At 48.5% G+C, this 10,674-nt stretch overlaps 1 long non-coding RNA gene across 1 annotated transcript; it reads left to right on the forward strand.

Annotated features, from left to right (window-relative positions):
• The first annotated feature begins 4,507 nt into the window (after positions 1 to 4,507).
• LOC106727401 lies at positions 4,508 to 5,390 on the forward strand. The gene is made up of 3 exons (XR_001363579.1): positions 4,508 to 4,523; positions 4,733 to 4,818; positions 5,335 to 5,390. It is a non-coding gene; the product is annotated as an uncharacterized LOC106727401 (long non-coding RNA).
• Positions 5,391 to 10,674: the final 5,284 nt, after the last annotated feature.

A 10,674-nucleotide genomic window follows, 5' to 3' on the forward strand; every position in this document is an offset into this window, starting at 1 on the left:
ATATTTAATCGGTATCCAGTTTTTAGCTAAATTAAATCAAATCATAAATAGATGATGAAACCACATGCGACCCTGAAGTACATGTCAGATGACATCATGAAAACAAAAGGACAGGATTCTAAATATTGTTGAATAGGAATATTCATAATATCTTGGTATCCATACTGTCTTCTTTGATGAGAAGAGATTTTTATTAAACATTAGTTTTATTAAACATTTACTAAACTAGACAAGCTCTGCTGGTACGTTTTTACCTTATGGCTACAGTGCCTTTTGTAACTGATCACACCTCCCACTTCTTTGTTCATGAGGAAGCTCAGATCTGAACTTCTGGAATTTTGGGCGTAGGCGTCCATGTGCTAGCATTTTCCCTGGCTTTATTTTGTTTTTCTACCCTTGTTTTCCCTTTGCTCTATCGCGTTATTTTTATTCCACTGTATTGTGTGCATTTTGGTGAACTACCTCAAATCCTTTTTTTGGAACACACAGGAGCATAATAAATCAATAAGTACATCCTGTGTTTGTAAATATGGCCCTTTGTTCTTTCCAGAGCGATTTTCGCATCCACTAGCGCCGTGGGTCCTCACACAGCTCTGCAAGGGGAGTCGGGCAGACCCAATCACCCCCATTTTACAGACAAGGAAGCTGAGGTACCTCCAAGCATGAAGTGGCTTACAGAGGAGGAGAGACCCACCCCTCCCTCTACATAGAAGACTGCCTGAACCCCTCTGAAGAAGGAGAAAGGAACATGAAACTAAAAGCCCATTAGGTGTCTTTTTATTAGTAGATGTAGACTGACAAGGAGAAAGCCAAGGTTGGGGTCACCAGTTAGAGAGGACACAAATTGGGGTGACCACTGGCTTCAGAGATTCCTCCAGAATCCATATCTGTGTTGCCATCTCTGCCTGCCATCCGTCTTTTCTAACCCCTCTCACTGGTCACATGGGTGGGTGGCATGTGACCCAAGCTGGGCAGCCAATCGCAGAGCCACATTCTGATTGTCTCAGAGGCCAGGACGTGAGCTGGGCCAATAGGAGTTCTTCACTGAGAGTTTTAATCTCTAGCTGGGAAATGGAATCCCGCCTGAGCTCTGGTCGCAGGGCTGTTGGGATGTGATCCTGGAGCAGCCGGCAGCAGCGCTGCCTTCCCTGAGGAGGTGCTCCCGTGGGACGTGAGAGAGGCAGGCGGCACACATGGGCAGCAGCTGGGAGATGAGAGGGGGTGCCCTACTGATGTTTGGAGCTCAGGTTGCAGGTGCCCAACTCTTGGCCCTCCCAGGAGGAAAGCCAATAAATCCCCTGTTTTGAGTAAGCTAGATTGAGTTGGGTTTCTTTCACTGAGAGCCCAAAGATGTCTTAATTCATGTGGTTTTTAGACTGATTTTTCACCCAGAAGGAATAAACCCCAAAATTCTGCTTCCCCGGAATCTAAGTTTGGGTCTCATAAGGCCATGGATCTCGAACCTCAATGTTTAGCTTATCCCAGGGGGCCTATGTCCTGTGAAGCAACAATAATAACTACCACCCCATCTTCAAGCATCTCTTTATAGCTGGGCCATAAACAAAGGCAGTGGAGCTAGTGGTTTAGAATGTGGCACCTGATTCCGTTGCTTATCAACTGTGTGATCTCAGGCCAGTACTTAACCTCCAAGTCTCAGTTTCACCACCTGTAAAATGGGGATAATAATAGTAGGTACCTCAAAAAATTCTTGTGTGGATTATCCTATATAATAAAAGCCTAATATGCTAAGTGTCCAGTTGTCCAGTCATCCGTTCAACCAATCAAAGTGTAATATGCTAATGATATGCTAAGGCCACTCAACTGCTCGCTATGACATGCACTGACCACCATGGGGCAGACAGTCAACTGATCGACCAGTCACTATGACGTGCACTGACCACCAGGGGGCAGATGCTCTGACTTGTAGGTTAGTTTGCTGCTGGGGTCTGGCCAATCGGGACTGAACGAGATGGGTGGGACATGGCCAACCTTCTGCATCCCTCCCTGGCCCTGATCATGCACCGGTGGGGTCCCTCAGCCTGGCCTGCGCCCTCTGGCAATCCAGGCTGAGGGACCCCCTCCCCCCAACCACCGAGTACATGAATTTCGTGCACTGGGCCTCTAGTACAAAATAAAAACTGTAGTTAGCATACCATAACTATAGTTTAATTTATTTAACCATCAGTCTTCCTCAAGCCCTGCTATGAAAGGCAGAACAAATATGCTCATGTCTGTTTGGCCAGTGAAGACTCTGGTGTTCAGGGGAGGTTAAGGGACCCACCCAGGTCACATAGTAAGTGCAAGAGTCTGGATTCTAGACATTGGCTTCAAATCCAGGGTCCTCTCCTCTGGACCACGTTTACATAGGGCACCGTGCTGGCTATTGTCAGCAAACCAGCCAGACAGCTTGCAAAGGTCACTGTCTCTCTAGGGACAGAGTCCATTAGAGAAGCCCATCCAGAAGGATGTGTGGTGAGGACAGGGGATTGGCATAGAAAGATGCCCAGAGAAAAGCTGCTTAAATTGGCTTCCCGGGGCACCTCCAGCCGGTGTCTGTGCACCCTCCCCTCCCTCACTGGCAGCTCCCAGCACCCACACTTCTCACATATAACTCTAGAAGATAGACTATCAGAATCAGAATGTAATATAGAGATAGCTCTAGTCCAGTGGCTCTCAACCTTGGCTGCGCATTAGAATCACCTGGGAATCTTTTTAAAATCTGGATTTCTGGGCCTCATCCTCCGGAAATTCTGTTTCTTTGTTATGGGGTGGGACCACAACATTAGTAACAAAGAAACAGAATTTCCGGAGGATGAGGCCCAGAAATTAGGATTTTATAAAGATTCCCAGGTGATTCTAATGTGCAGCCAAGGTTGAGAACCACTGCTCTAGTCCATTCATTAATTCAACAAACATTTGTTAAGCATCTAATATGCCAGGCACATAGTAGACATAATGGTGAACAAGACACAGATCAGATCTCTCATTTCACAAAGGAGAAAACTGAATCCCAGGAAGGAAGATGGCTTCTCTGAGGTCTGCAGAGAATTAGTAATGTTGTTGGACACTTTCTAGGGATACCGCCTCGTTCACAATGGCCCCCTTTTCCTGAGGTTTATGTGCTCTCACCTTCCTCTTCACAGCCGATTGGACTGGAGGAAAACAGCGGTCTGAAGCTGGGCCAATCAGGTTTCATCTCCCAGGAATTTGAACCTGGAATGAGATGCTGGTCTTAGCCCCGAGAAAAAGTCACAGAAAGAATGCAAATACTATCCATGGTCCAATTCTTGGTCTGATCCTTGGGTGTCCCACCAGCACCACCCATCCCTTTCTCTTCATTTGAGCAAATTTGAAGTTATTAATTTCTTTTTTCTTGCAACAAAAATAACCTAAACTAAGTCTGTGGCTGAGCTTGGATTAAAACCAAAGTCTCTTGGCTCCAGACCTGTTTTCTTTCTATCATGTTGGCTGGCAGCAGAGAGGCCCTTCTCAAAGATCTGTCAGAGCTCTGACCTTTGGCTGTGACCTTGGATATACCAAACAAAACCATGCCATCCAAAGAGGTTCTCAGCACTTGGGAGAATAAATCTCTGGGAGGTGCCAAGTTCCTTGAGGTGTGAATAGCAGCCGAGCCAAACTGCCCGAGTTCAAGCCAGTCCAGGTCCTCTACTCACCGGCTGTGTACCTTGGGCATGTTGCTTTTCTTCGTTTCCTCCTCTGCTATTTACCCCCATAGGTTGTTGGAAGGCTCTAACTATGTGCAAAGTGTTTAGAACAGTGTCCAACAAATGCTAGCCAACTGCTGTTACCTGCTTGTTTATATTGCATTTGCCCACAAAACATTCGCAGACCCTTAGGGTTTAGTTTTTGCTCGCTTCTCCAGCTACTGCTAGTCTCCTGAGACCCACCTGGGTGTGCTTTCATCTTAGCATAAAAACAAGTAGCATTCAAGCTCAAACCAGATGCCCACATGAAAAGCAATCAGCCTCTGACCTTTCAGCCACCTTGGTGTGTGTCTTGGACCTGAGTTAGTTGTCTCAGCTTGTACATTTCCCTGGGGCAGGAGCTGACCAGTTTGATTAAGGTTTCTCATCAAACCTTTATGTAACAATCATTTACTAAGCGCCTGCTATGTACTGAGCTCTATACTGCGGCTGGAGTACAGAGGCTCTGTGTTTGGCGACAGACTAAAAGATAAATACAATGCCATGTTACCAGCACTGTCAGAGAGGCAGACATAAGGAGCTATGGATGCGCTGAGAATGTGAATCTAGTTCAGACTGGGGAATTAGGAAAGGAGGTTCTGAGAAAAGGAAAAATGAACAAGAGTTAGACAGCAATGCAATTTCACACCCATCAGATCAGCAGACATCTGACAAAACCAAGTGTTGACAAGGAGATGGAGCCATGGAAACTCTGAGACACTGCTGGTGGAGTGTAGATTGGTACAAAGCTTTGGAAAACAAATCAGCATTAACTAGAAGAGTTGAAGAGGCATTGGTGCACCAGCTGACATATTACAAGTATGTGCTTTGTTGCAATACCAAAGATTGGAAATAACTCAAATGTCCATTGTATGAACTACTATGGCAATAATGCTGTGTAACAAATAATCCTTAAAAAACTCTCAGTGACTTATGGTATAATAACATTTACTTCTTGCTCACAGGATTTCAGGACATCTGGGGTGATTCTGCTCAGGTTCACTCTGCTCCGTGTATCTCTCATTTAGGGACTTGGGCCAAAGAGACAACAGCTTGCTGGGGGCATCCTCTTCTCAGGGCAAATGGCAGGACAGCAACAGGCCAAGTTACACAAGTATGTTCAAAACCTCTGTTTGCGCCCTAGCTGGTTTGGCTCAGTGGATAGAGCATCGCCCTGCAGACTGAAGGGTCCAGGATTCGATTACGGTCAAGGGCACATGCCTGGGTTGTGGGCTCGATCCCCAGTAGGGATAGTGCAGGAGGCAACCAATCAATGATTCTCTCTCATCATTGATGTTTCTATTTCTCTCTCCCTTCCTCTCTGAAATCAACAAAATTATATTAAAAACAAATAAACAAACAAACACCAAAAACCTCTGTTTGCGTGCATCACATTCTCTAGCATTCTGTGGGTTAAATTCTGTTAGGCCAAACCCAAAGTTAATGGGGCAGGGATATGTTCTCCAGCTTGCTGCCTGTTTTTGTAATTAAAGTTGTATTGGAACACCGTCACGTTTACTCATTTACATATTATCTATGGCTGCTTTCACACCAGAATGGCAGAGTTGAGTAGTTGCAACAGACTCTTGTGCCCACAAAATTTAAAATATTTATTATCTGTCCCTTTCAGAAAAGTTTGCTGACCTCTGATCTAGAGCTACAAACATCAACATGAATAAATCTCGCAAACATAATGTTGTATGAAGAAACACATTGCAAAGGAATGTAAACTATATGAACTATTTCCCTAAAGTTTATTTTATTTTTAAAAAAAATGTATTGATTGATTTTTAGAGAGAGGAGGGAACACCCTCGCCAGTTTGGCTCAGTGGATAGAGGGTTGGCCTGTGGACCAAAGGGTCCCGGGTTCAATTCTGGTCAAGGGCACATACCTTGGTTGCAGGCTCTTCCCTGGCCCTGGCCCTGGTCGGAGCGCACACAGGAGACAACCAACCGATGTGTCTCTCTCACGTCGATGTTTCTCTCTGTCTTTCCCTTTCTTCCATTCTCCCTAAAAATCAGTGGGGGGAAAAAATAGAGAGAGGAAGGAAGAGAGAAAGAGAGAGAAAAACATTAATTTGTTGTTCCACTTATTTATGCATTCATTGGTTGGTTCTTATATGAGCCTGACCAGGGATTGAACCCACAACCTTGATGTATCGGGATGATGCTCTAACCAACTGAGCTACCCTGATGTTTAAAAACATTCAAAATATTCAGAACAATACAATGTATTGTTTAACTATCCAAACCTATGCTGTGTAAATAGTAAACACCAAAAGCAGGATGATGATCATCCCAATAGTTGGGAAGATGGATGTGACTGGGGACAGGTGCCAGGGGCCTTCCACTGTTGGGTGATATTTTATCTCTGAAGTGATGGTGGCAGTCCACGGGTATTAATTGCACGATTACTTACAGCTTCAGTAGGTCGTACATATTTCATAATAGAAAAAAAAATGAGTTAGGGGAGCACAGAAGATGGGTGAAGAGTGTTCTAGGCCCAGGACCCAGGAGGCAAAGATGATAGCGTGAGGAAGACTAGAATGACTGAGCATGAAAGGCATGGAAAAGGAGGAAACAAGGAGAGGCGGCTGGGAGGCAGGTGGAGTCTCTGGATTATTCTAAAAAGTTTGGTTTCTTACCAAGGCAGAGAGGAGTAATTGGGCAGTTCTGAGCTCCAATGGCACCCTGATCAGATTTGAGATTTAGAAGCATCAGGCTGGCTGCAGATGGCGAGGGGCAGAGCTGTAACAGGACCCTGTGGCTGAGCACCATCTTATGTTCTGCCCCCCAGGGGCCTCGCTCCCCTCACTCTACTCCCAGCCCTGGTCTGAAAGGGACCAGGGTAAGAGGCGGTGGGATGGTCCAGGGCTGAGCCAAAGCAGGCACAGTGAGGACGGAAAGGAGGGGGCATTTTGGAGAGCTATGAAGAAGGTGATTTTAAAAAGAATGTGGAGAGTAGGTAAGGGGGAGAGTCCAGGAAGCCACCCACCTTTCTGCCTTGGACCAGCGGATGGTGTTGCCATTGGCTGGGACAGGAAAGCCAGGCAGAGTGGCTGATTTGGGAAGAACAATGGTGAGTTCAGTGGAGTGGTAGCCCCGAGGGGTTATAGATGGGGCGGAAGGGCAGGTGGGTGGTTGAGGGAGCCTGAAGGTCTTTGTTTTCTTTGTGCTACAAAAGGGGTGCAGTGGGATTGGATGGGCACGGCAGACACTGTATGTCATATACCCCACACGATTTCTCCTTCCTTGCGGGACTAACTCGTCTCCTCCAGGAGTCGATGTGCTCAGCCTGAGATAAGTCATGATCGGTACAGATCAGTTATGGCCGTCTACACCCCCTGCCACTGATTGGCACAGGAGAAGACATGTGACCCCGATGGCCAATGAGACAGGGAGAGTCTGCTGGGTCTGTGGGGAACTGTTTTCCTCCATGAAGAGAGACATTTGGGAGGAGAAAGGCTTCCTGTTCTCTCACTGCACACACAGGGACCCCTTTATTTCTATTTGACCTCTCTGCCTGACCCCTTATTTCTATTTGGGGGGCTGTTGGGAAGGGTGTGATGCTGGAACTGCAGCAGCTATCTAGTCACCATGAGGACACATTGAGGACGGCAGAACGAAAGAACAGGAAGAGCCTTGGTCCTTGATGACACCTGTGAGCTGTTAAACTAGCTTTGCCACCCACTCCCTTCAGGCACTTGTCCAGTATAAATATACAAGGCCCTGCCCTGGCCAGTTTGGCTCAGTGGACAGAGTGTTGGCCTGCGGACTGAAAGGTCCCAGGTTTGATTCCAGTCAAGGGCATGTACCTTGGTTGTGGGCACATCCCCAGTGGGAGGTGTCCAGGAGGCAGCTGATCGATGTTTCTAACTCTCTATCCCTCTCTCTTCCTCTCTGTAAAAAATCAATAAAATATATTTTAAAAAATAAAATAAAAATAAAATAAATATACATGAATTCGTGCACCAGTGGGGTCCCTTGGCCTGGCCTGTAGGATCAGGCTGAAACCGTCTCTCTGACATCCCCTGAGGTGTCCTGAGAGAGGGTGCAGGCCAGGCCGAGGGACCCCACAGGTGCATGATCCGGGCCAGGGAGGGACTCGGGAGGTTGGTCAGCCAAGGAGGGACCCCAGGAGGGCTCCAGGGTGTGTCTGGCTCGCTCAGTCCCAATTGGCCGGACCCCAGCAGCAAGCTAACCTACCGGTTGGAGCGACTGCCCCCTGGTGGTCAGTGCATGTCATAGTGAGCAGTTGAGCAGCCTTAGCATATCATTAGCATATTACGCTTTGATTGGTTGAACGGACCACCAGATGACCGGACACTTAGCATATTTGGCTTTTATTATATAGGATGTACTTATGATTCGAGCCACTGCCAGTTGGTTTTTCTGTTACTTGTAGCCACATGCACCCTGATTGGTACAGGGGATTTGATTTGGGAAAAAATTAAGGTGTGTCTAGAAAGAGGGAAACTGAGCACAGTGTAGAGGATCCAGCTGAGGATGAGGATGTTATAGTGGCCTACACGGTCCCCCCACTGGATCCCCCACTAATTCTCTGCTGTCACCTCTTACTACTCTCACTTGCTCACTCTACCCCAGCTACACGGCCTTTGGCAGTTGGTCAAACATGCCAGGCACATGCCCACCTCAGGGGCTTTGTACCTGGAATGTGCTCCTCCAGATGCCTACGTGTGTCCTCTCTCACTCCTTCAGGTCTTCACTCAGAAGTCACCTTTTTGATGAGATCCTCTCTGGCTATTCTCTTCAGATTGAACCCCCTCCCAAGTCTCCTTATTTTCCTGCATAGCATTTACTATATATTTTGTTTATTGTCTCTCTTCACCAGAATGTAGCTCCATTTTATTCATTGATGTATCCCCTAAGACCTAGAGTAGTGAATATAAATGGTAGATGTTCAATATATATATTTGTTGGATGGCCCTAGCTGGTTTGGTTTAATGGATAGAGTGTCGGCCTGTGGACTGAAGGGTCCCCGGTTCAATTCCAGTCAAGGGCAGGTACCTTGGTTGCAAGTTCCTGGCCCTGGTTGGGGACATATGGGAAGCAACCAATCGATGTGTTTCTCTCACATTGGCGTTTCTCTCTGTCTCTCCCTCTCCCTTCCACTCGCTCTAAAAATCAATGGAAAATATCCTCAGATGAGGATTAAAAAAATAAAAATAAATAAATAAATATTTGTTGGATGAATGAATGAATGAATGAATGAATGATGAATTTGTAGGGACTCCAGGTCTGGCAGGAAGGTATCATTTTTCTCCTGCTGACCTCAGCAGCCTAAAGAATAAAAGCAACCTGCTGGACTGATTCAGGGGGCAGGTGATAGACAAGGGCTGGGAAGGGCTTCTGTGGTTATGAGGATACTCCCTGTGGAGCATGGGGGGTGGGGCCTGGATCTGGCCCTTCCTGCCAGCCTGTCCCCCCACACAGAGAGCGCTCTGCCCTGCCCGCCTCCTGGGTGATGTTCCTGTTCCAGACTCTGCCTTCTACCTGGAATTCTGACTCACCCTTGCTGCTTAGCCGTGCACCCTGTCTCCTGGGGCCCAATCTCCCTTTCTCGGAATGCCTGTATGCGGAAACTGCTTCCCTTCCAGAGTTCTCACTTGTTGCCTGTTTGTTTGATCTCCAACCCAACTGCCAGCCTCAATCTTGCCCTCCCAGGCTCAGGGGCAGCCCCCAAACAAGGCTGGGCCCGGGGAACACGGGGAACCCCGTAGGGAAAGGTCCTGTTATTTCAAGGAGACAGGTTTAGAGACAAGTCTTCCTTTCAGGGATTCCATAAAATGGCACTTGCCCACCACCCTCGTTTCTCTGGGGAGGAACATACGCTGTCACACGCGTTGTCACATTTACTCTTCCAAGAACCCGCTGAGTGGGTGCCATTACTGCCACATTCCAGATGAGAACACTGTGGCCAGAGAAATGCCGGAAGCTGCCTGGAGCCGCAGTTAGACAGATGCAGAGATGGGCCTGCGGGGGAGGGGGCCTGTGCTTTCCCAGGGAGGAGGGAGAGAGCACTCCCTTCCCCCTTCTCCGCCAGCCTCCCCGCTCTCCGCACATCATAAACACCAGAACCCCCGGCTCTGGAGAGGAAGCCAGAACCTGATCTGTGTATTTTGCAGTGAACAAAGGCGCGGGAGCTCTTCCTAACAGGCTTGCTGGAGGCACCAGCGTTTTTATCTGTGGCCTCCAGTCTCCCTCCCGTCTCTTTGAGGTTGGAAGGGATCAGACAGCCAGCACGCCCCTTCCCACCTCCTTCCTGGATTCCCCTGGAGTTAGCCGATCATTGCTTAGCTGCCTACCCTGCTGCCTGGGGGAAGCTCAGACTTCTTCCTCTGACATTTCACGTGCCTGGATCCCCGCAGCTCCCTCCTCCAGGGCCACAACTTCTCACCACTTCCCCGGGTGTGAAGCTGGACTGAGGGCCGGGGGCAGGGAGCCCCGTGGAGAGGCAAGGCCTTCCCAGAACAGCGGTGGTTTCCGGTGCTGTGCAGGGGACCTTCCCTTTGCCCGTTCAGATCCGCACCCCGCTTCCAACACCTGCTCCCCGGCCCAGATGGCTGCCATCTCCAGGGCTCCGGGTGGGTTTGGGGGAAGGGAGAGGAGTGAGGACAGGGAATTTATTTCTTTAGTTCCCTCTGGGCGGTAAACTAAGGAGGCTTATTGACAAAAGACTCTTTATACAGGTGGGTATGGAGGAGCCACAAGGGCAGTGCAGTAAGTGGGGCTGTGACCAGCCCTCAGTCCACAGGGCGGCATCGGGTGGTTACATTTGGAGGGAGAGGGCCAATCTGTGGGGAGCTTCCCAGTAGGGCACCCAGCCACCTGAGCTGGCCCTGCAGGGAGGGAGCCCTCGCATAAATTTCCTGATTGCACCGGCCTCCTCACGGGCCCTTCCATTAGCCAAATCCTACCTGAACCCGCAAGGCGGGGCGGGGGGGGGGGG

Source organism: Myotis brandtii, unplaced genomic scaffold, assembly GCF_000412655.1.
Source record: "Myotis brandtii unplaced genomic scaffold, ASM41265v1 scaffold420, whole genome shotgun sequence".
Taxonomy (NCBI): domain Eukaryota; kingdom Metazoa; phylum Chordata; class Mammalia; order Chiroptera; family Vespertilionidae; genus Myotis; species Myotis brandtii.